Below are 22,380 nucleotides of genomic sequence, written 5' to 3'. Positions count from 1 at the left end.
TTGGATATGTGTGTTAGTTTGGATATATGTGTTAGTTTGGATATGTGTGTTAGTTTGGATATATGTGTTAGTTTGGATATGTGTGTTAGTTTGGATATATGTGTTAGTTTGGATATATAAGTGTTAGTTTGGATATATGTGTTAGTTTGGATATACGTGTTAGTTTGGATATATGTGTTAGTTTGGATATATACGTGTTAGTTTGGATATGTGTGTTAGTTTGGATATATATGTGTTAGTTTGGATATATACGTGTTAGTTTGGATATGTGTGTTAGTTTGGATATATAAGTGTTAGTTTGGATATATAAGTGTTAGTTTGGATATATGTGTTAGTTTGGATATATAAGTGTTAGTTTGGATATACGTGTTAGTTTGGATATGTGGGTTAGTTTGGATATATGTGTTCTTGTAGTTTTGGGATGTGTTTTTGTCTTTGCGTTGCACTGCTGTGGGCTGAGGGACACAACATTTTGCTTCATAATGACAAAGTGCTTCCTTATTCCTGAAGTCCCACACTGGAAAAACCTCCAACAAAAGAAAATGACCAATCAAGCAGTAATCATCAGTGAAGTCAAATGAATATTAAAGCAATGAAACGTCAATGAAACAAGTTTAACAGCATCGAACGAGTGAAATTACAGCAGTATGTTGACGCGTCGTGAAAATGTAATTTGTCTGCTCAGATACGTAACCGTTTCCATACGACTGTGTCGCTCTTAGCCAAAACCAAACAGGGATTTTCTACTTTTTCGCAGGGCACTTAATGGCTGATTTTGACCTACGATGCTTTTGACCCGCAACGCCACGGATACCACTGTTTCATAAACTTATTAAAATCATGATTTTTTTTTTATTTGAGCAAACCAATCTTATATTAGTCAGGTATTGTCAGAACCCCTCTCCCCCCCCCTTTTTTTTTTTGTCATCCACGTTTAAAATATGAGAGATGAATTTGGACTTCTTCAGATCTTACTCCTAGCACCATGAGCGGGCTGACAGGAAAGAGAAATTGAAACCTGGAACAAGTAAATACCTTATAAACACGTGTGTTCACTGTAGCGTGTGCCAAGATGCTCGCATGTGGGGGCCCTCCTGGGACAGCTTGGGGTGAGATGGGATAAAGGGGGGAATGAAGAACGAGGGGACCAAATCTCCATTGGGCTATTATTGTCATGGCTGTGTTTCTGCCCCTGCTGTGCTCACCTGCCCCCCATTACTTGATTGGCATGCCATGTCTGTTGCTCACCTGCCCCCCATTACCTGATTGGCATGCCTGTTCCTGCCCTGCCCTGCCCTGCTCACCTGCTCCCCATCCCCTGATTGGATCTCCAGCAGGTATGTACCCCCCCCCTGGTTGCCCCAGCTCATTCTGGGGTTATAAGTGAGGTAGCGTTATGTTTAGCAGCATACTTCACGTCTTGTCTCGGGCATTCCTTGCTGTCTGAGTCTACTCTTTCTGTACGTTAGCTTGCTTTATTAAAGCGCTGTTCAGCCTGTCTGCATGTGGGTCCTCAACTCCTGCTCCCGGCAGGACAATCATACATAGCGTAGAGTATAGACCCCTTTTATGAAATACGTCACGCGTAGTATGCGCGCACATTTTGGCAGCAAAAGGGTCTATACATGTGTAACGATCTCTCGGACAAACAAGGAAAGGAAATTGGCGATAGTGATACATGTGTCAAGTTGTTTAGGGAAATTTGCTTTTGAGGCCCCAAAATATGAGTGAGCTCATAAATGTTGCCGCGGCCGCCGGGTGCCGATACGGCGAAAGGGGGATGGTTTGCTACCTTTATTCAGGGCGTGGCCCGGCAGGGCAAAACCGCCGTTGAACTGAAGCGAAGCCGAAGGGGCCACTTGACCTATGTGGGGCCCCATCGTGTTCACACTCTTGAAGAATAAATGTCGCTTACAAGAGCAGATACATCCAGACTGTGATAGCAGGTCAGGTCTGGATGTATTTCAGCTGTTGTTGAGTCATCCTGAGCCAACATATGTTTCGGCCTCTTGGATATTTGGCACGGTGGCCCAGTGGTTAGCACTGTTGCCACACAGCAAGAAAGTCCTGGGTTCGAACCCCCAGGCCGTCCCAGGTCCTTCCTGTGTGGAGTTTGCATGTTCTCCCCGTGTCTGCGTGGGTTTCCTCCGGGTGCTCCGGTTTCCTCCCACCATCAAAAAAACATGCATGTTGGGGTTGATACTCCTGCCTGTGCCCCTGAGCAAGGCAATGGAAAGAAGAACTGGAGTTGGTCCCCGGGCGCTGCAGCTGCCCACTGCTCCTATACAATAGGATGGGTTGGATGCAGAGACCAGATTCGTTGTAAGAATACAGTGTCAAATAAAGTGGCTTTCATACTGCCAAATGCTCTTGCGCTGCCGTGCTGCAGCGGGCCCCAGTGACCGCTTTCCAAAGTCGTCTCAAAACTGAGTTTTAATCGCCAGTGTACCGATCTGTCTATTGTCTCTGACACACCGCTGACTGCCACGTGGGAGTTTGTGTATGGTCTGGGTAGACTGTAAAACTGAATTGCCCGTCCGGGATAAATAAAGTTGTCTGGATCTGAATCTGAATAACCGGCCCATTAGTGTCAGAGAAGGCTGAATCGGTTCTTCCGGATACACCGCTTGTTGACGGATACATTTCATCTCTCAACTAAGCGACATCTTCAGTCTCAACTGACTGCAGGTATCCCCACCCTTAAACAATACAGACGCATAACGACCAAAACCATATGCAAATACAGGCGTGATCATTAACTAGAGTTACAATGGCCATGTGTTCTCTTCACAGAGGATTTAGGAATGGTTGCAAACACAGCATCGTAAGATGGCGACAGATACACTCTTCGCGCCCCCCCCCCACCCCACCCCACCCCACCCCGGTTCAGGTATGTTCGTTCCCTCTTAACATAGATGGCCTCTGACTCCCCGTTCAAACCAGCGTTCCTCCCTATCAAGGATGTGCACATCCTCATCCTTGAAAGAGTGTGTGAATGAGGATGTGCACATCCTTGATAGGGAGGAACGCTGGTTTGGGAATGTCTGGGAATGTTCTCATTCATCCAGGTTCCGGTCATCCAAAGGAGTTGAATCAAGTGCAGCTGGATTTGGTATATATTGGGAATGTTTTTTAGCGTTCCTCCCTATCAAGGATGTGCACATCCTCATCCTTGAAGGAGTGTGTGAATGAGGATGTGCACATCCTTGATAGGGAGGAACGCTGGTTTGGGAATGTCTGGGAATGTTCTCATTCATCCAGGTTCTGGTTATCCAAAGGAGTTGAATCAAGTGCAGCTGGACTTGGTATATATTGGGAATGTTTTTTAGCGTTCCTCCCTATCAAGGATGTGCACATCCTCATCCTTGAAAGAGTGTGTTAATGAGGATGTGCACATCCTTGATAGGGAGGAATGCTGGTTTGGGAATGTCTGTGAATGTTCTCATTCATCCAGGTTCTGGTTATCCAAAGGAGTTGAATCAAGTGCAGCTGGACTTGGTATATATTGGGAATGTTTTTTAGCGTTCCTCCCTATCAAGGGTGTGCACATCCTCATCCTTGAAAGAGTGTGTGAATGAGGATGTGCACATCCTTGATAGGGAGGAACGCTGGTTTGGGAATGTCTGGGAATGTTCTCATTCATCCAGGTTCTGGTCATCCAAAGGAGTTGAATCAAGTGCAGCTGGACTTGGTATATATTGGGAATGTTTTTTAGCGTTCCTCCCTATCAAGGATGTGCACATCCTCATCCTTGAAAGAGTGTGTGAATGAGGATGTGCACATCCTTGATAGGGAGGAACGCTGGTTTGGGAATGTCTGGGAATGTTCTCATTCATCCAGGTTCTGGTCATCCAAAGGAGTTGAATCAAGTGCAGCTGGACTTGGTATATATTGGGAATGTTTTTTAGCGTTCCTCCCTATCAAGGGTGTGCACATCGAGGATGAGGATGTGCACACCCTTGATAGGGAGGAACGCTGGTTTGAACGGAGTGTCAAAGACTGAAGAGGTCGCTTAGTTGAGTGATGAAACGTATCTGTCAATAAATGTAGTATCCAGATGAACTGATTCAACCTTCTTTGACTTTCTCACCTGGATTACTGAGCATGCATCAGTACGGCCCATTGGTGTTTTAGCATGTTGATTTCATGCACTACCACAGTCTGCCGGTCTTGATTAGCATGTTCATTATATTAAGCCATGGAAAACAATTCATCGAAAACCTCAGGTATAAATTCTTTTATCTTCCGCTCGAGTTACGCTCCGCCCGAATGAGCCAATTTATTGTTGCACTTGCATCATGCAGGCATCCTTTAATCCGTTAGCGGGGTCTAAATTGTGTTTCAGTGAGATTGCCGGAGTTTAGTCTAGACAAGTTGGTGACTTCTATCGGTCCCTGTGGCCTTGACGCCTCTAAGGATGCTAAGGGCTGCCATCTGGGAGCAGGGATGGAGCTATCTCTCTGCAGACGAGCCCCGCCCCCCCCCCGTCTCTTCCCTTTTCCGTTACCATGGCACCACGCCTCAAGGCAAGCCACACAAGTTATCAAGGGGTATGCTGTGTAGTTCCCAGCAACATCCTCCGTCCTCCAGCCGGAAAAGGCAAAATAATGTGACGAACTCATATTGCAAACCTTGCACAAATGCTGTGATACTTATGCCGGGGAACATTTAGGCTGCCAAGGGAGTGAATGGCTATTTAACATTAATGGGTTATTTGACGAAACTCAACTTCTGAGATGAATGTTTACCGTCAGCCTGCACACACCGACTGCCACGTTACCAGCGGTTGTTTTCACCTGACAGGTTTCTCTCAGAAGTGGCATTTTATAAAATCAGCACGGGAATAAGAACCACGTTGGGGTAAAAAGTGGGCTGCGCCCGTGAAATGCAACAGACGACGAGTGGCCTTAAGTTAATTCTGGGGTGATCAATATGAGGAACGTCAAATTCGAAGAGCCCCTACCCTGTTTTGCCAGATGTTGACAAGACGTGTACATTCACCGTGATGTGACGGATTTAGGGGCCATGTGGTTAATGTGGTTTCTTTTTATTTTGTTATCCATCCTGTTCAGTCAACCGTTCCCTTATTCTTGAGTTAATGTGGCATTTACGTCACGTTTTCAACCAAACCGACTAGTTTGGGGTTTCCTCAAAGTGTTTCACCTCCACCCATTCGAAGGCAGTCCGTGATGCTGTTCGTTTTGCAGCCGAGCTCGCCGAGCGAGACAAACGCTCGAGTGTAAAAAAAAAAAACCCCTCCGCGTAATCCGTTATGGTGAATCCTTGAACTGTTTACCACTTTAAAATGAGTGACAGGTAATCAGGTGGCTTGTGGCGCGGCGCGGGAGGCAGAGCAGGTAGTCTCCTCGGGTCTAGTGTCTGATGAAACACCGTCAAAGGCTCCCAGAGGCCAGGAGCTGGCATGATGCATGCAGACCGCTTGGGTTACATCAGACGGAGGACGTTCACGCATGCGTGCATTACAGGATTACATGTGAACACATATGAAGGAAGCTACACACATGTGCACACACACACACACACACACATAGGCAGAAAAACGGTCATCTGGCTTTAGCATTATATTGGTTGGGGAGGGGGAAAAACCTTCGATGCCAAAGTGGATTCTTCAGAGTTGTGAGAGAAAAAAAAATCAAACACAAACTATTTCTTCTTAATCGAGTTTTGCTGAAATTCTCCAAAAGTTAACAATAGCGCACAAAAAGTTAAAAAATTAGTCGCAGATCATCTCGCCGGTGCACCAGGCAAACCCCTAAGTGGAAGTTCAGTGTGCCCTGTGTGGCCAAGGCTTTTATAGCCTTCCTGTTTTGACATCTAGCGTGAATTATGCTTCCTGGGCCCCCCAGCCATATGCATTTTACACAAAAGAAAAACCCTAGGATCTCACCGGACCCTCCAAGTTATGTACATGTTGGTGTGCTCCTGCTCAGGAGAGGAGAGAGAAAACGTGTGCGTGTTGTGACAGAAAAAGAATCCTCATTTCTTGTTTGTGTACCTGTTTCTCTATGCTTACGTTAGCCAAATCTCTTTAAAAGGAGCCCTCGTATTCGTGATACGGAGGGGGTGGGAAGTTGTGTGACTTGATGTGTAAGATGGCCTCCCTTAGATGCAAATGACTGGATGGTTCCCCTTTGTAGGAAATAACCAGATGTTCAACCCACGGTACAGACCATTTCCGCAACAGTGTGTGTGGTGTATGTGTATCTGTGTGTGCATGTGTATATGAGTGAGATAGAGATAGTGTGTTGTGCATATAAAATACACTTACTGGTTGTGATTAAGTACTAAATTGATGACATTTCAAATACATGAACCATACAAAACTTTAAAAGTACTTAAAAGTAAGCAACAGTCATATATGAATTGCCCTCACAGACTCAATGTCGGCGTTTTTCGGAGAGGGCTTCTTTCTACCTTCTCCCCCAAAAAAGGCCAAATCTATTAAGTGCTGGGGACATTGTTCATTTCAGCCGGTGAATGCTCCAATTTTGACCATTGTAGTTGTTTTCTTGGTACCTTCTCTTGTAACTGCCCCCTTTTGTCTGGATGCTCAATTTGGGGACAAAAATGTTGGTTTTTGGAGAAATGTCCTCTGGTCTGAACAAAAAACCAACTGTCTTGAGGCATGCTCAATAATCCAGGTAAGAAAATCAAAGCAGGGCGAATCAGTTCATACGGCTACAACGGTTTATTGGCAGATGCGTTTGGTTCATCACTCAGCAAACACACTGGCCAAAAAAACCTGCTTTTGGTCAACGTAAGAAGGCGGATGTTAGTGGGTTTTTTGGCCAGTGGGAAAATAAAAAGGTATAATCGGCATCCACTCCCGGGTCAAATGACTCTGCAGTAGTCACGGGTATTTATTTATTTATTTTATATTACTTTATTCAACAAGACAATGTACATAATATGTCAGGTACAAAAACAAAAAAAAACACAATACAGGAGAGCTGATAACAACACCAAAAACCAATATATATGAGATGAATGACACTCTAAATAGTTGAAAATGAAGTAATTATAGTAACAAGACAAAAATAAATAGAAAAATCTTAAACTAAATAAAATCAAAAAAAGAAAAAAGAAAAAAAATCATTTGACATCAGGGGGTTTCATCAAATATGTTTCTGTAATATTCTAAGAACCTGTTACTTCTTCTGTTGTGTGTGAGAGCAAGAGAGTTAAGCACTGACTTAAATTCCATCAAAAAAAACAAGAGGGAAGGATGGTCATGAACCTAAAAACTTCTGTTTATGAATAAAGAATTTTCCCAATAACATAAAAAAATTAACAACATATTTCAGAGATTTGTCTTTCATATTGTCATAGTAACAGATTATATCTTTAAGAGTAAAACAACGAGTAACATTAGTGATATTGAAAATATGAGACTTTAAATCAGACCAAAATTTCATTGTTATTTTACACTGAAAGAATAAATGGATCGACGTTTCATCAGCATGTCCACAAAAAGAACAAGCGTTATCAACATCCACATACTCTGGAGATTATAGATTTCACTGGATAGATTTGGCGTAAGGTTTTAAAATGAACTTCTTTGACTTTGTTGGGAATACAAAACTTATAAGGTAAAAGCCATGTTTTTTTTTTTGCCAGTTAATTTCTTCCAAATGTGAATTCCAGTAAAATGTTCCTCTTGGAGTGATTTTGTTTTTACTTTGAAAAATTTGCCGAATATGTCTATTATTACATTTCTTGTCATTTATGGCGATACCATTCAAAAGCAATGCAGATGGAGCATCTGGGGTATTTCCTCCACCAAAACATAGGTGACTCCTAATAAGATGGATTAGACCAGAAGGAATGGCTTTGACAACGGAATTGTATTCTTTAAAAGAAATTGGAAAGTTGTGTCTAATTATAAAAAGCTCATAGGACAGTATACAGCCATGTTCATCTACAATGGATAAAACATTGGCAATATTTCTTGGGAACCACTTGGGATAAAAAAAGAGACTTATTCCTAATATAATCATTATTCCATAAGAAAGTTTTATGAGGAGAAAAATTGTGGATGAAGCATAACTTCCAGGCAAGAAGGGATTGCTGACGAAACTTAGCTAAAGACACGGGGAGTTTGTTAGGTGAGCATGTTAATATAAAAGAAAGACCAACAATTGTATCACAAATATGATTTGGGATGAAGAATTACAGAGAATCTGGGTTTGCCAGACACTTTGTTAGCCAATTAACTTTAAAAAAATGTACAGTATGTGTGGAGCGATTCCTAGGCATGGTCACATTCCTAGCAAAGTTCAGTCCAAATTTGTCACAACACACTGAGCCACTGCATGGACTTACATGAGAATGATGTCACCTAGCAGTGGCAGGATGAACATCAGTGTGCATTAAACAAGCTGAAAACAATGCTCACTGAAGCCCCTTTACTCAGGTACTATGATGTGAGACTACCAGTAACAATCTCTGTTGATGAATCTAAAACCAGACTGGGAGCTGTCTTACTTCAAGAGGACAAGTCAGTAGCATATACATCACACACGTCGACTGAAACTGAACAGCGCTACACACAGATCGAGAAAGAAATGTTAGCAATTGTGTTTGGGGCGGAATGCTTTCACCAGTTTGTGGTATGGAAGAGAGGTTGAGGTGCAGTCTGACCACAAACCACTTGAAGCAATTATGAAAAAGCCGTTGAGCAGAGCTCCAGCTAGAATACAGGGGCTGTTAATGAGATTACAGAAGTATCAGGTAAAAGTAAAATACAAATCAGGTAAAGAAATGCATGTCACTGATGTGTTATCCAGAGCACACTTACCAGAGACTGACTTACCTGATAAAGAAACAGAAGCTCAGGTGCACGTTGATGTCAAACCTACCTGTGTCAAATGAGAAATTAGAAAATTCAAAAAGGAAACTGGAAAGGATGTAACACTGACAAAACTTACTTACCGAGACAGTACTGAATCGATGGCCTGAAAGGGGGAGCCAAGCTGCCAAATAAATACAAAGGTATTTGAACTTCAAGGAGGAAATTTTTTCAGTTGTGGATGGAATTGTTTTTAAAGGAGAATGACTCATCATTCCAGCAGCAATGCTAAAGTGAATTCACTTAGGCATAGAGAGCTGCAGGCGGAGAGCGAAAGATGTGCTCTTCTGGCCTGGGATGCTTCAGAGCATAACAGAAATGGTTAACAACTGAACTGTGCAGTACACATGAAAAAACGGCAAATCAGAGAGCCGTTATGCCCACACAGTGTTCCTGAAAGGCCCTGGCAGGAGATCGGTGTTGACTTATTCACTTTTGACCAGCAGGAGTATCTACATTTAGTGGACTATTATTCCAAGTTCATTGAAGTAGAGTGACTGAAGTCAGACTCAAGAAGTGCAACAGCCATTACCCATTTGAAATCCCAATTCGCCAGGCATGGAATTCCAGAAACATTAATTTCAGATAATAGGTCACAGTTTAGCTCATGTGAATTCTAAGCTTTCGCAAAAGAGGGAGAGTTCAGTCACAAAACTTCAAGCCCCCACCATGCGCAGTCAAATGGAATGGCTGAAAGAGGAGTACAGACTGTCAAGCTCGTGCTAAGGCTGATGGGAAAGATCCTTACCTCTCTCTACTGAACCTGAGACGCACCCTCATAGCGGATATTGGAACATCATCAGCCCAACTGTTGATGGGTCGAAGAATGAGAACCAGACTTCCGACTACATCTCAGTTGTTGAAGCCTCAGACTGTAACCAATCCAGTGCAGCAGTTGTTAGAAACAAGGCAAAGGAACCAGAGGGAATACTTTGACCAAGGATCCAAAGCACAAAGCACTTCAGAGACTCCAGGTTGGTGACAATGTCAGGATGGCACATGGAATCCAGCTCAAGTAACTGCACTTGCTGAGCAGCCGAGATCCTATGTTGTCCAGACGTCTGATGGACAGGTGTATAGACAGAACAGAAAGTTTCCAATGCTATCAAAGGAACAAATTAACAGCAAACCCAAGGAAATGAACAATCAAAATGTGAGTCAGCACAATGTGAGTGACCACACTGGGGGGAAAAAATGAACTGAACACTCAAAGCAAAACACTGGAAAGAGATGTCAGTCCAACAGAGCTCCCAAGTCTCCCTGTTAAAACTGCAAGTGGTCGAGTTCCTTCAAAGCCACAGAGGCTTACTGAGGAGTAGCTCTATGGACTGTTCCATGTTTAAATAGACTGTTTAATGCCAGAGACTGTTTCATGATTTAAAAACACAAACAGTTAAAATGAATGAAAGACCATTTTAAAGAGCCATTGGAGAAACAAAAAGCTGTTGAAGCCGAAAGCCATTGAAAATATGCTGTCGTGTTGGTCAGTGACATTTCTGTTTAAAGTGATAGGCTCGACAGTGTGGTTTTAGTTCCTTTATTATGATTTGTGTTAAAACAAAAAAGGGGGGGTGTCATGATATGAGAATTATCTGCCAATCGTCAGCCTGATGCACTGTCATTTACGTTGGAAGTTACAGGATGGCGCCAGAAATAAAGAAACATGTCTGAAACCGAGTTCGGAGTTCCCATGTCCGCTCCATTAAACCACACTGAAACACATACTTCCAAAGTTGTGGCAAAATGGCATAAGGACAACAAAGCCAAGATACTGGAGTGGCCATCACAAAGCTCTGACCGCAATCTAATAGAAAATTTGTGGGCAGAACTGAAAAAGCATGTGCAAGCATGGAAGCTTACAGACCTGGCTCAGTTAAACTAGTTCTGTCAGGAGGAATGGGCCAAAATTCCAGCAACTTATTGTGAGAAGGTTGTGGAAGGTTACCCGAAACGTTTAACCCAAGGTAAACAATTTAAAAGGCAATGCTACCAAATACTAAGTGTATGTAAACTTCTGACCCACTGAGAATGTGACGAAAGAAATAAAAGCTAAAATAAATCACTCTACTATTTTTTCTGACATTTCACATTGTTAAATTAGTGATCCTAAACTGACCTAAGTTTTCCAGGATTAATAAATATCAGGAATTGTGAAAAACTGATTTTAATTATATTTGGCTAAGGTGTATTGTAACACTGGGCTGGTGTAGGTGGAGACAGCTAGCAGCATGTGGCTAGTTAGCAAGAGCCCCAGGATAGCTGATTAGTTCAGAGTCGACAGACAATGAGAGGGGGGTTTCCACACTGCAACTTTATTCTGTCATACATGCATTGACCATACAATGCCAGGTCTCCACGGCACTATGTTCATTGATCATACATGAACAGTAAAACATAAAAGTCATAACCTGCACCAACTTGTTACGGTGAAAGTTCATTCTTGTGGACGTCGGTCAAAGCAGCACTGAGAACGGCTCTACTCCAGTGCATCACAACAAAACCCTGTGGCGCTATTTGGCATCGCAGCACTACTGTATTTATATTTACCAGACATAGTCCCCCCTGGTGATAATAAGGCTGTTCCCCAGCCATACACAAATGAAGAAGCAACCAACATGTACTGAACACATCGCTATACATACTCAATGAAAAGTTAGTAGGTAATGTTGTCACAAACCACGCTGCACGGCCATGACAAAAGAGGGAGACACACACAACCAAGCCAATTAGCAACCAATTTATTAAAAAAGAAAGAAGGGATACCCTAAGATGAAAACCTAAAGTAACAGTGGCATGTGTAATCAGTAAACTCAGTAGTGTAGGTGAGTGCACGTGGAGAAGTGTGTAGATGCAAGGTTGTATGGTGCAGAAACACAAGCCAAACATCAACCAAAAACAAAAGGGTGTCTCAGGGAGGAGAGCACCCCAACAACTGAGCTCCAAGAGTTTTTTGAAGGAGCACTGGCACACAGGGCCCCAGGTGTTGCTTGTGTTGTTAATTACACTGCCACGCCCACCTCCAGTACCTGCAGAGATAGCCCAGATGGCACACAAACTAAGCCACAGGCAGACAGGGCAGAGAGGGTCATAACACCCCCCCACACACACACACACATAAGATGGGGTCCCACAGGATCTCTGTCACCACAACAAAAGATTGCAAACCAGAAAACAACACACACAAAAAACTGACAATAAACTGAATGTTACAACTTACACTACTGAGTACTTACAACTTACCAGTTCACAAGCCATTCCCCCCAGCACCTCTCAACATATAGGGAGCAAATGTAAAGGAATAAGAAAAGGAGAAAGAAGAGCAGCAGATGAACAGATAACCTTACTCCAAAACTGGGGGCCCCAACAGTGTACCCACATCCACATTGTCACAGCCTTTAATGTGTTGGATGTCCAGATCATGAGACTGCAGGAACAGTGACCACATAATCAGTCTCCGGTTAGAGCATCGCAGGTTGTGCAGAAAGGTTAATGGATTGCGGTCTGTGGAGACCACCACTAGTACCACCCCAGAATCCACATAAACTGCAAAATACTGCAGGGCCGAGATAAAAGCAAGGGCCTCTTTCTCAGCCACTGAGTAGTTTAACTGATGCCGGCTGAACTTCTTAGAAAAGAAACTAACTGGCCTGTCAACTCCCTGGTCATCTGCCTGGTTCAAGATGGCTCCTGTTCCCACATGGCTCACATCCACCTGCAAAACAAAAGGATGATCAAAACGGGGTGCAGCCAACACTGGTACTGAAAACAAAAGAGACTTGACATTCAAAAACGCTTCCTGGCACTCAGTCGACCACTTAAATTGAGCTCTGACCCTCAGCAAGTCAGGAAGTGGTGCCACAACAGTCGAAAAATTTCTTACAGAAACAGCGGTAATACCCCACCTTCCCAAGAAATCTCATGATCTCATTTTTAGTGGCAGGGCACAGAAACTGCTCAACTGCCAACACTTTGGCACACACAGGGGCCACACGCCCCTGTCTGACCACCTGACCCAGGTAAGTCACAGTTGCACAAGCAACCTCACACTTTGCAAGATTCACTGTGAGCTTCGCCTCTGCCAAATGATCAAACAGCGCTCTAACCTGCTGCATGTGAGAAAACCAAGAATTGCTGTAGACCACCCAATCGTCTAAATAAACCGCACAGCTGGCCAGTCCAGCCACCACACGATTCATCAGACGTTGAAACGTGGCTGGTGCATTCCTTAATTCAAACGGCATCACCTTATAGGAATACAGCTCAGATGGAGTGATAAAAGGGGCCACTTCCTGTGCTCTTTTGGACAGGGGCACCTGTCAGTAACCCTCAGCAGATCAAATTTGCTGACATACTTGACAGCACCAACCTGGTCTAAGCAATCCTCCATAAGAGGCAATCGAAAAAAATCTGGCGTTGTCACCTTGTTGGCCTTTCAGAAATCTGAACAAAACCTTGGTGTCTTGTCACTTTTAAGCACCAACAAACATGGAGAAGCCTAGCTTGATGAAGAAGGCACCGCAATATCATTGTCAACCACGTAACTTGGCCTCAGCATCTAGATAGATATTTACGCTTCTCTGGAGAAACTCTATAAAAATGCTGACAGATAGGCTGGGCATCACCCGCATCAATATCATGCTCAACCTCATCAGTTTGGGAGGGCACGACACCAAACAAACCTTGATAGTTCAAAATAAGCTTTTCAAATTTCATAGCCTGTGTTTCTGGCAAATGGCTATGCAACCCCTCTAAATTCTTAAGGGCCTCTGAATTTTTCAACCGACTAGACAACCCCTCATCAGGCTCAGGAACAGCGTCATCCATACATTCACCTAAAACCACTCCCACCGTACCAGTCACCAGGGCAGGACTGACCAGCGTTGGCCCCTGCTGGTCAGCACCAGACCCACTAGAAGAGGAAGCATAATAGGGTTCAAGCAGATTGACATGGAACAGTTTTACAGGCTTCCTACAACCAGGAGTTGAAATCAAATAAATTTGGCTTGAAACACATTTAACCACTGTATAAGGACTCGAAAACTTTGCCTGAAAGGGTGAACTCACACAACACAAATAGTCATCAACGCCCTCCTATTTGCTCCCCATTCTGACCCTGTCAAACATCTCATTACATTGAGAACCCTATTGCCTTTTTTATGTATCTTATTAATATGATCCCTCCGGGTCAGCTTTGTGTCAAATAAACCCCCCAGAAATTATTATTTTCTTCCTACTAAACACCACAACCTTTGTCTTTTCTACAGAAAACTTAAATCCCTATGAGTGTGACTATTTCTCTACCACCAAAATCGCTTCTTGAATCTTCCCTCTAAGTAGTGCTAAATTCTTCCCCCTCTTCCATAAAGCCCCGTCATCAGCAAACAGTGACTTCCCAATGTCGTAATTTATATTATTAAATACATAATTAATCATAATAGAACAAAAGGATTGGGCTGATAGCACTGCCCTGAGGAGTCCCGCTATCTACCCTGTATGTACTAGATCATTCTGTTCCAGTTTTAACTTGAATAAATCTATCAAATAAAACATTTTTGATCCAATTAAAAGATCTTCCAGTTATTCCCATTTTTCCTAAGTTGATCAACAATCCCTTTCCATACCATATCACAAGCTTTCTCTACGTCAAAGAACACTGCCATCACTGATTCATTATTAGCTTGGGCTTTTCTAATTTCAGTTTCCAGACAAACTACTGGATCCATTGTTCCTCGAACTTTCCCAGATCCACTCTGATAAGGGGATAATAACCCTCTAGTTTCTATATAGGATGTCATTCTCTCTATAATCATCCTTCCCATTATTTTCCCTACATGTGAAGTGAGTGCAATTGGTCTGTAGCTTGTTGGACTTGTTGGGTCCTTTCCTGGTTTCATTATGGGTATAATGACAGCCTCTTTCCAACTGGTAGGTAACCTTCCCTCTTCCCAAACTTTATTATATATTTCTAGAAGCTTCATTTCTGTCCGAGTTGCTAAATGTTTTAACATTATATAAAAGATTTGATCTTTCCATGGAGATGTCAGGCCAGTTTTTGCTATAGCTCTTCTCATTTCCTATATAGCAAAAGGTGCATCCAATGCACAACTTGCGCTGTCCCGATCTTGCAAAACGTCCGAGTATGCTTCTCTAGTTGCTTCCCTCCCTCGTTTCTCCTCCTCTGTTACGATTGTTAGAACTATGGATTTTGGTGAATGTCTTAGCTAATATTTCTGCTTTATCTTCCTTTGACACAGCTGTTTCTTCTCCCTCAATAAGTACTGGGTACTGCCGCTCTCTTCTGATTCCCCTCATCTTTCTTATCATTCCCCATACATCACCTATACGTGTTGATCTGCCTATCTTGTTACAAAATTCCCTCCAACTTTGTTTCTTTGCTTCCTTCACAGTTTTCCTTGCTTGCGCCTGTGCCCTTTTATATTCAATTAGTTTTTTTGAAATGATGGGTTCTTTTTAATACTTTAAAAGCTCCGTTCCTTGCTTTAATGGCTTTATTGCATTACCCCTTCTTCCCCATTTTCCCTTTGTTTATGGGAATTGATAGTTTTGCTGCTTTTAGTACAATTTCCCTAAACTTTCCATCAACTTGTTTTATGTATATCCTGACTCAGGTCTATTTCATTACTTCCCTCTCACATAAATATTCGAAGTGATCCCACTTTGCTTTACTAAATATCCACCTTGGTTCTTTTCTTTCCCCTTATTTCCTGGTCTATCTGTATTTTACTAAATATTGGATAATGGTCCCTACCGACTGTTGAGTCTTCCCACAATTCCCACTCTCATATCCCTGCCACCTCTCGTGATACCAGTATCAAGTCTAGTGCTGAGCTGTTACCTGTGTGTACATCTATCCTTGTCCCTCTCCCATCATTAATACACACCAAGTTATTATCCTCCAATAGTTGCTTGATTAATTCCTCGTTTGTATGTCCTTTTCCCTCCCCATGACGGGCCGTGTATTAAAATCCCCAACCCAAAAGATAAGATTTGTAACCTGTCCTTGGATCTGCTTTAACTTGTTTCTGCAAGGGTTATAATAATTTATGATGATGAATTGAGCTTCATTTGTCCATATTTCTACTACTATATACTCCCCCTCTGTCCCTTTTCTAATAACCCTAAATGGTACATTTTCCTTAATAAATGTCGCACAACCTCCACCTGTCCCCTCTTCCCTATCACACCTCACAGCAGTAGAGCTGAAAATTCTAAAATGAAGATTTGGTTTTAACCATGTCTCTTGTACACAAACAACTTCCAATGTCCTTGGTAATTGATCAATAAAGTTTTTAAATTCTTGTCCATTTGCCAGCAAGCTTCTCGCATTCCGCTGTAATAAAAGAATCATACTTGTGTGAACCAACCCACGCTGACTCTTGGCTTGCCTGATGAGCACTGAGGTCATTTCTCACCTCCTCCCATGTCAGTTCACTAATATTCAGACGGTTTGTTGCAGCTTTTACTATTATTTGTATTCTTTCTGTTTTTGATTTTGTTTCCATTGTAGCGTTTATCACTCCTGCAGTGAAAATTACTGATCTCTTTAGATCAACCCATACTTTACCCTCTTTTGGCTCTTCCTGCTGTTTGTTATGTTGGCTACCATTTGTGTCTGCTGTCTCCCTCCCGCTCCTCTGGTTCACCAACTTGACCACTTCTGCATATGTGGTCTTGTTTTGCACTCTGACCCGTTGAATCTCTACCTCCCTTTTCATGACTTCACATCCTCCATATGCCACACTATGCTTGCCTCCACAGTTAGAACATTTTGGTTACTTTCCTTTCCCACACTGTCCATACTCGTGATACTCACCACATCTAGCACACGCCTTCTTCTTCCATGTCATAGCAGTATGTCAAAATCTCTGACAATTAAAACATCTTACAGGTTTTGGCACAAACTCCCTGACAGAGTTGGTCATGTGTCCTCGCACCACTTTCTGCGGGAGGATTTCTTCACCAAACTCCAACAGTCCACTTTCACTATCTGTCCTCGCCACTTCCCTGAACACATGCAACCCCCGTGTTTCCTTCAGCCTCCCACCTTTCAAATGTGCTTTTATTTCATCCATGGTGACTTCAACTGGTATTCCCCCTTATTCTACCTGTTTCCCTTCTCAACGTGCTAGCACTTATCACTTTATACTTTCCTGCCTCTTTCGTCCTATAAGCCCTTTCTCTCTGCTCTACACTTCTACACACAACCAACAGATTCCCATCTCTCAACACTTTAGCCAGTGTAACCTCACCAACCTGAGTTTTTAATATCGTAGTTAACTTTACTGGGCTCATAGATTGAACACCATTCCCTTCACTGAACCTGAGTATCACCTTGATTTCAGTTCCCTCATCCCCCATTTCACCACTTCTTCCCTCAGTTCTAGTCGTCACTTTCCTAAGTTTCCCCGCACCAACTTTGGCAGAGTTATTTCCTCGCTTTCTCCTTGATCGCTCAGATTCCAGGCTAACTTCCATACTGTCCTCACTCTCAACTCCCTCCGATTCTCCCAACTCTGGCCCATTCAAAACATAGCTGTGCCCACCCGCCGTAGCTTTCGCTGCTCTGTCAGGTCTTCCCATGTTTACCAGAGAAATCCCTCTCCCCAGATTTCCCGATGTCAACCTCCGTTTCTTCTCAGATTCATCAAACAGTTCCCTATTTCTACTCACTTGTAAACGTTTGACCATTGATAGCTATGTATAACATTCTGTCATCAACGCCTGCAACCCACCCTAGCAACTGAGCTCCAAGAGGCTTTTGAAGGAGCGCTGGCACACAGGGCCCCAGGTGTTGCTGATTACACTGCTGCGCCCACCTCCAGTACCTGCAGAGATAGCCCAGACGACCCAAAAATTAAGCCACAGGCAGACAGGGCAGAGAGGGTCGTAATACTGTACAGACAGGGAAAGACATGATGCCCAGCATACTGATACTATATGCCTATATCAGTGGACAGAGTATATAGTGAAATAAACAAAATATACTTTCTATTCAGCAAATCAGGCAGACAAACAAGTGAAAACCCCCTCCCCAATACATTTTACACAGAAACCTGAACCACATTATCGAATTGAAAGAAGGAGGAGACAATGTCCTCAACCAAACCTTGTAAACAAATCTAAACAGTGGTGAAACCAGGACCACCTAGGTAGGATACCCAATATGAACACAAAGCGTGCAGTAGTGTTTTGACACAGGACTACACAGAAATCGGTATCACATTTCAGTTTTCTGTGAAACACTTGACATGACAAACCAAAACTGCCTATTTCAAGTCAAGTCTGTCAGTATGGTAAGAGTTTGTCCATCTACTGCCTAACCAACCAGATGTAATTCTGGGGCAGTGTCTTGGTCTAAGGTTGTATCGCCCTGCATGATCTGGGTTTGGGTCAGACACAGTTATAGTTGAGTGGTTCCCAGACTCACAGAGCACTTGTTTCTAGTTAGACGTCACGTACTACTCTTGTTTTCACATACGACATGTTTTGCCTACAACTGACCCTTCCGCTGCTGTCGGCGTGTCCTCGGTGCTGAGACAGTTGCTGCTTTCTCCGTGTTTACCTTAGTCGAGAAGTGCCTACCTATGGCAGAAGGGGGAGCAGCTTGCACCTGCAGATGGGAGGGCTGCTCCCTTTGTCTGGTGTCAGCAGAAAACCACATTCCATTCTGATATGCAAGTTGTTTGTCTCATCCTATAAAAAAATCATGTATCTAATGCTCTGTGCTCCTTCTGGCGATTTCCTGTGAATCAAACTTACTCAGATAGACAAGAGTGACTATTTTCTTTTTATCACAAAGTTTGCCACCACACAGTTTAGCTGTTAAGTTAGACTGTGCATCAGACCTAGGGTGGGACTTTATTCTAACAAGTTCACCAACAACATGGTTAGCAATTAAAATATAGTGTCAGAAGCAGAGCCAGGGCCCAGTAGTGTGCAAGGGATTGCTGCTGTCACTGTGAAGGCACACGTGAGCTGTTGTACCACAGTGTGTGAACAATCAAACATGATCAGATTATTTCCAATATGACCACTTGCTATGCCCAAATGTTACTAGTGACCCATTATGCTTTTTATCGTTGAAAGTAGGATAGTAAATACACAAAGCCCACAATTGAAAGGGAATAGGATGAAAGTAATATGGAATAAGCCTGCATATTTTGCCACTGGAAAAATCATAATTGTTTCAGTCAAAACGTGTCTTCCGTGTCAAATTTGCTAAAGCCTTGCAGACTGCTTTTTTACTGTGATTAAATACAGGTGCAATTGAGTCTCATAGGGATACTGAAGGAAGTGTGAAAGGGAGAGCAGAGTCTACTCAGGGACTGATTACAGAGGCAACAGCTCAGCAGCAGAACCCTGAACCACAAGGTAGGAACAAGACAGATGAAGATGAGCCAGATGAAGATGGAACCAACCACAAGTGGCTGACTTACTGTGAAAAAAAATCTATGTACTGTTCTGTTTGTCAGGCATTTGCACCTTTGGTTAGTGATGGCCCTTTCATAAAGGGAGGCATGAAAGACTGGAAACACATTATCCAAAGGACAGTGGAACACGCAACAAGTAAGACACACAGCGATAGTGCAGATGCTTATGCTCTGAATGTACAAAAGGCAGCTGTGAACAGCCTGTTGACCAAATGTGATTACGTGCTGAGCAAGTGAAAAAGAAACGTCAGGTGATGGAGTGCATAGTGGGTGTTATCAAAACTATAGGCAAATGTGGCCTTAGCTACAGGGGAGATAAAGAAGAGGCAAGTCATAGCTTAGAAAACATTGCTGTTAGTCATGGCAACATCCTAGAGTTGATTCTACTCCTGAGTAGATATGACATTTGCCTCCAACAGCATGTAAACACTTGCATAGAAAATAGCAAGAAGCAGCATGGAACTGGTGCAAAAGGCAGAGGCTCTCTAGTTACCCTGCTGTCAAAAGAAACATTCAATAAAGTTGTGGATGTCATCAGCCAACTGATAAAGGCGACTATAGCAGAAGAAGTTAGACAAGCTGGCACGTTTTCAGTCCAAACTGACGCAACACAAGATATCAGCTCCGAAGACCAGCGTTCCATCATACTAAGATTTGTAACAGATGTCGTTCATGAAAGACTGATTGCTATGGTGGACTGTGAGTCATCCACAGGGCAGCATTTTGCAGAGCTCCTGAGAAAAGTGCTACTGAAGCTTAATATCGACATTGGCACATGTGTGGGCAACTCAACAGATGGTGCAGCTAATATGCAGGGACAGTATCGGGGTTTTTCTACACGCCTCTCTGAGCAGTCTCCCAATCAGATTCATATATGGTGTTATGCACATCTTTTGAATCCTGTACTGGCAGACACAACAGGCAGCGTTGTGGAAAGTGCATCCCTCTTTTCACTGTTTAATGATATAGCAGTTTCCTTAAGAGAGTCATACAAGCGCATGCAGAAGTGGGAAGAGATGAGTCAGGACAAGCATCACAGACGACTGTGCCCAATAGGGCCAACTGGGTGGTGGGCTAGGGATCAGGCACTAAGTGAAGTGTTTGGGTGCTTCGGGAATCCTCAGGGAGCCTTGTTGTTTGAAGTGTTTATGACTTTACACACCATTGTAGATGACAGTACACAAAAGCCAACTGTGAGGGCCAAGGCAAAAGGATTCATAGAAGGCCTTTTGAAGTATGAGAAAGTGCTCACTGCTCAAATCTTCCTTCGCATGTTTGAGCAATACATCCCCCCTTCAAAATACTTATCGACAAGGGGAATGGATATCATCACAGCTCAACGACTGGTTGAGGGGACAGAGGAGGGTCTCAGGAAGTGCGCGAGGGACTTTGAAGGAGTTAAGTGTGCGGCTGATGAGTTTGTGAAGTGGGATAATGGAAAGCTGTAAGAGGAGGAAGAGTGTGAGCAGGTAGTGCAGATTGCCCTTTCCTGAGAGAAGGGTCAGAAAAAAAGGAAGAAAAAAAATGCCAGGAGAGCTTGCAGAAGACGAGCAGCTAGCATCAGCTGATACTGACTTCAAGGTCAAAGTACACAATGTCATTGTAGACACAGTGACAGACAGTATCCATAGGAGGTTTTCTGCTAATGCAAAACTTTGCTCGGATTTTGCCTGTCTAGACCCTAGAAACTTTGCTCACGTGAGGGAAAATGGACTCCCCAGCTCAGCTTTGGGAGAAATAAGCAAACGTCTGCTTAAGTTTGACAATAGAGCTACAGTTGGCACATTACGTGGTGAACTGTACAGCCTTGCATCTCAGTAGGACAGACTAAAGATGTCCCCCCTGGAGGGTTACACTGTCAGGACAGCTAGTGAAATGCCACAAGGAGGTGAGGAGGATCCTTCCATGGAACAGCAGGATGTCGAACTCCAGAGCAAAACTTCCTTTTTCCCTCCGTAAAAACTGTGTCCTTTGTGTTCATCTCATCCTCTCTCAGTACAATCTTCTAACTGATGCCTACCATGTGATTGGACTGGCCTACAAGTTGCTATTAACACTGTCCATCACACAAGTAGCCCGTGAGAGAAGCTTCTGTGAAATTCATAAAAAACAGACTCAGGAGCACTTTAACCCAGAAGAACCTGGAGGCATTCATGCTCATGTGCACTGAGAAAGAAATTCTCATGTCTTTGGACGATGATACTGCAATAAACAAAGTTGCAGAGAACAGTGCAATACTTATTTTATTCTTTATTCCTGTTTAAGGATTGGATATCTGTGAACACCTACTTGCACAGAATATAGATTCTGATATTGTAGAAAAGGACATTGTGATGTTGTAAAGAATAGTGTTGGATATTTGCCCTTTAACTCATGTTCTCGTATTTATGAAAAGTAATCTAAGTTGTGAAGCAGCTGTTTCCTTGACCTATGCAGAGGAAAAAGAGATGGTAGTGTCATTAAACAGCCCAATACTTTTTATTTTATTCTTTATTTTTATTTTACATTTTATTTCTTTTATTTTATTTTAAGGTTTGGGTATCTGTGAACACTTATTTGCACAGAATATAGATTCTGATATTGTTGAAAAGGACATTGTGTTGTTGTAAAGAATGATGCTGGATATGTACTTTAACTGATTTTCTAATAAATCTAAGTTGTGAAGCAACACTCATTTGCACTGAATTGGAAATGATGATATTTTAGAAAAATACACTGAATTACAAGGCTGTAGAGAACTGTGCTACTACAGACTTAGTACATTATATTATTTGAATATAATAGGTCGTGAACTGAAGTGGGCTAGTCTGAGGCATGAAACTCCAGGGCTGAAAATGAGTCCCACTCCGGCCTTATCTGCAGCCCTCCCCGAACTGGCAGAGGGGGTGGAGCAGCGACCAGGATGACTCGGAAGAGTGGGGTAATTGGCCGGGTACAATTGGGGAGAAAAAAAGGGGGGGATTTTTCTTAAAAAGTAATCAAAAGGGGGGATTGTGAGGGCAATTCATATATGAATGTTTACTTACTTTTAATCTTTGACCATATATCAGCTATACGACG

At 42.9% G+C, this 22,380-nt stretch overlaps 1 protein-coding gene across 2 annotated transcripts in view; it reads right to left on the bottom strand.

Annotated features, from left to right (window-relative positions):
* Positions 1-12,402: 12,402 nt before the first annotated feature.
* The window catches only part of ppcdc (phosphopantothenoylcysteine decarboxylase), a 32,638-nt gene continuing 22,660 nt past the window's right edge, over positions 12,403-22,380 (bottom strand). Inside the window, exon 7 of one of the 2 annotated variants that reach the window (XR_008810369.1) lies at positions 12,403-12,581. The gene's annotated coding sequence lies outside the window, so the exon portion shown is untranslated. The remainder of the gene's footprint in view (positions 12,582-22,380) is intronic. The other variant, XR_008810368.1, reaches the window with a different exon arrangement.

The sequence above is a fragment of the Lampris incognitus genome, chromosome 6 (genome assembly GCF_029633865.1).
Source record: "Lampris incognitus isolate fLamInc1 chromosome 6, fLamInc1.hap2, whole genome shotgun sequence".
NCBI classification, from domain to species: domain Eukaryota; kingdom Metazoa; phylum Chordata; class Actinopteri; order Lampriformes; family Lampridae; genus Lampris; species Lampris incognitus.
This window is presented reverse-complemented; position numbering and strand designations above follow the sequence as displayed.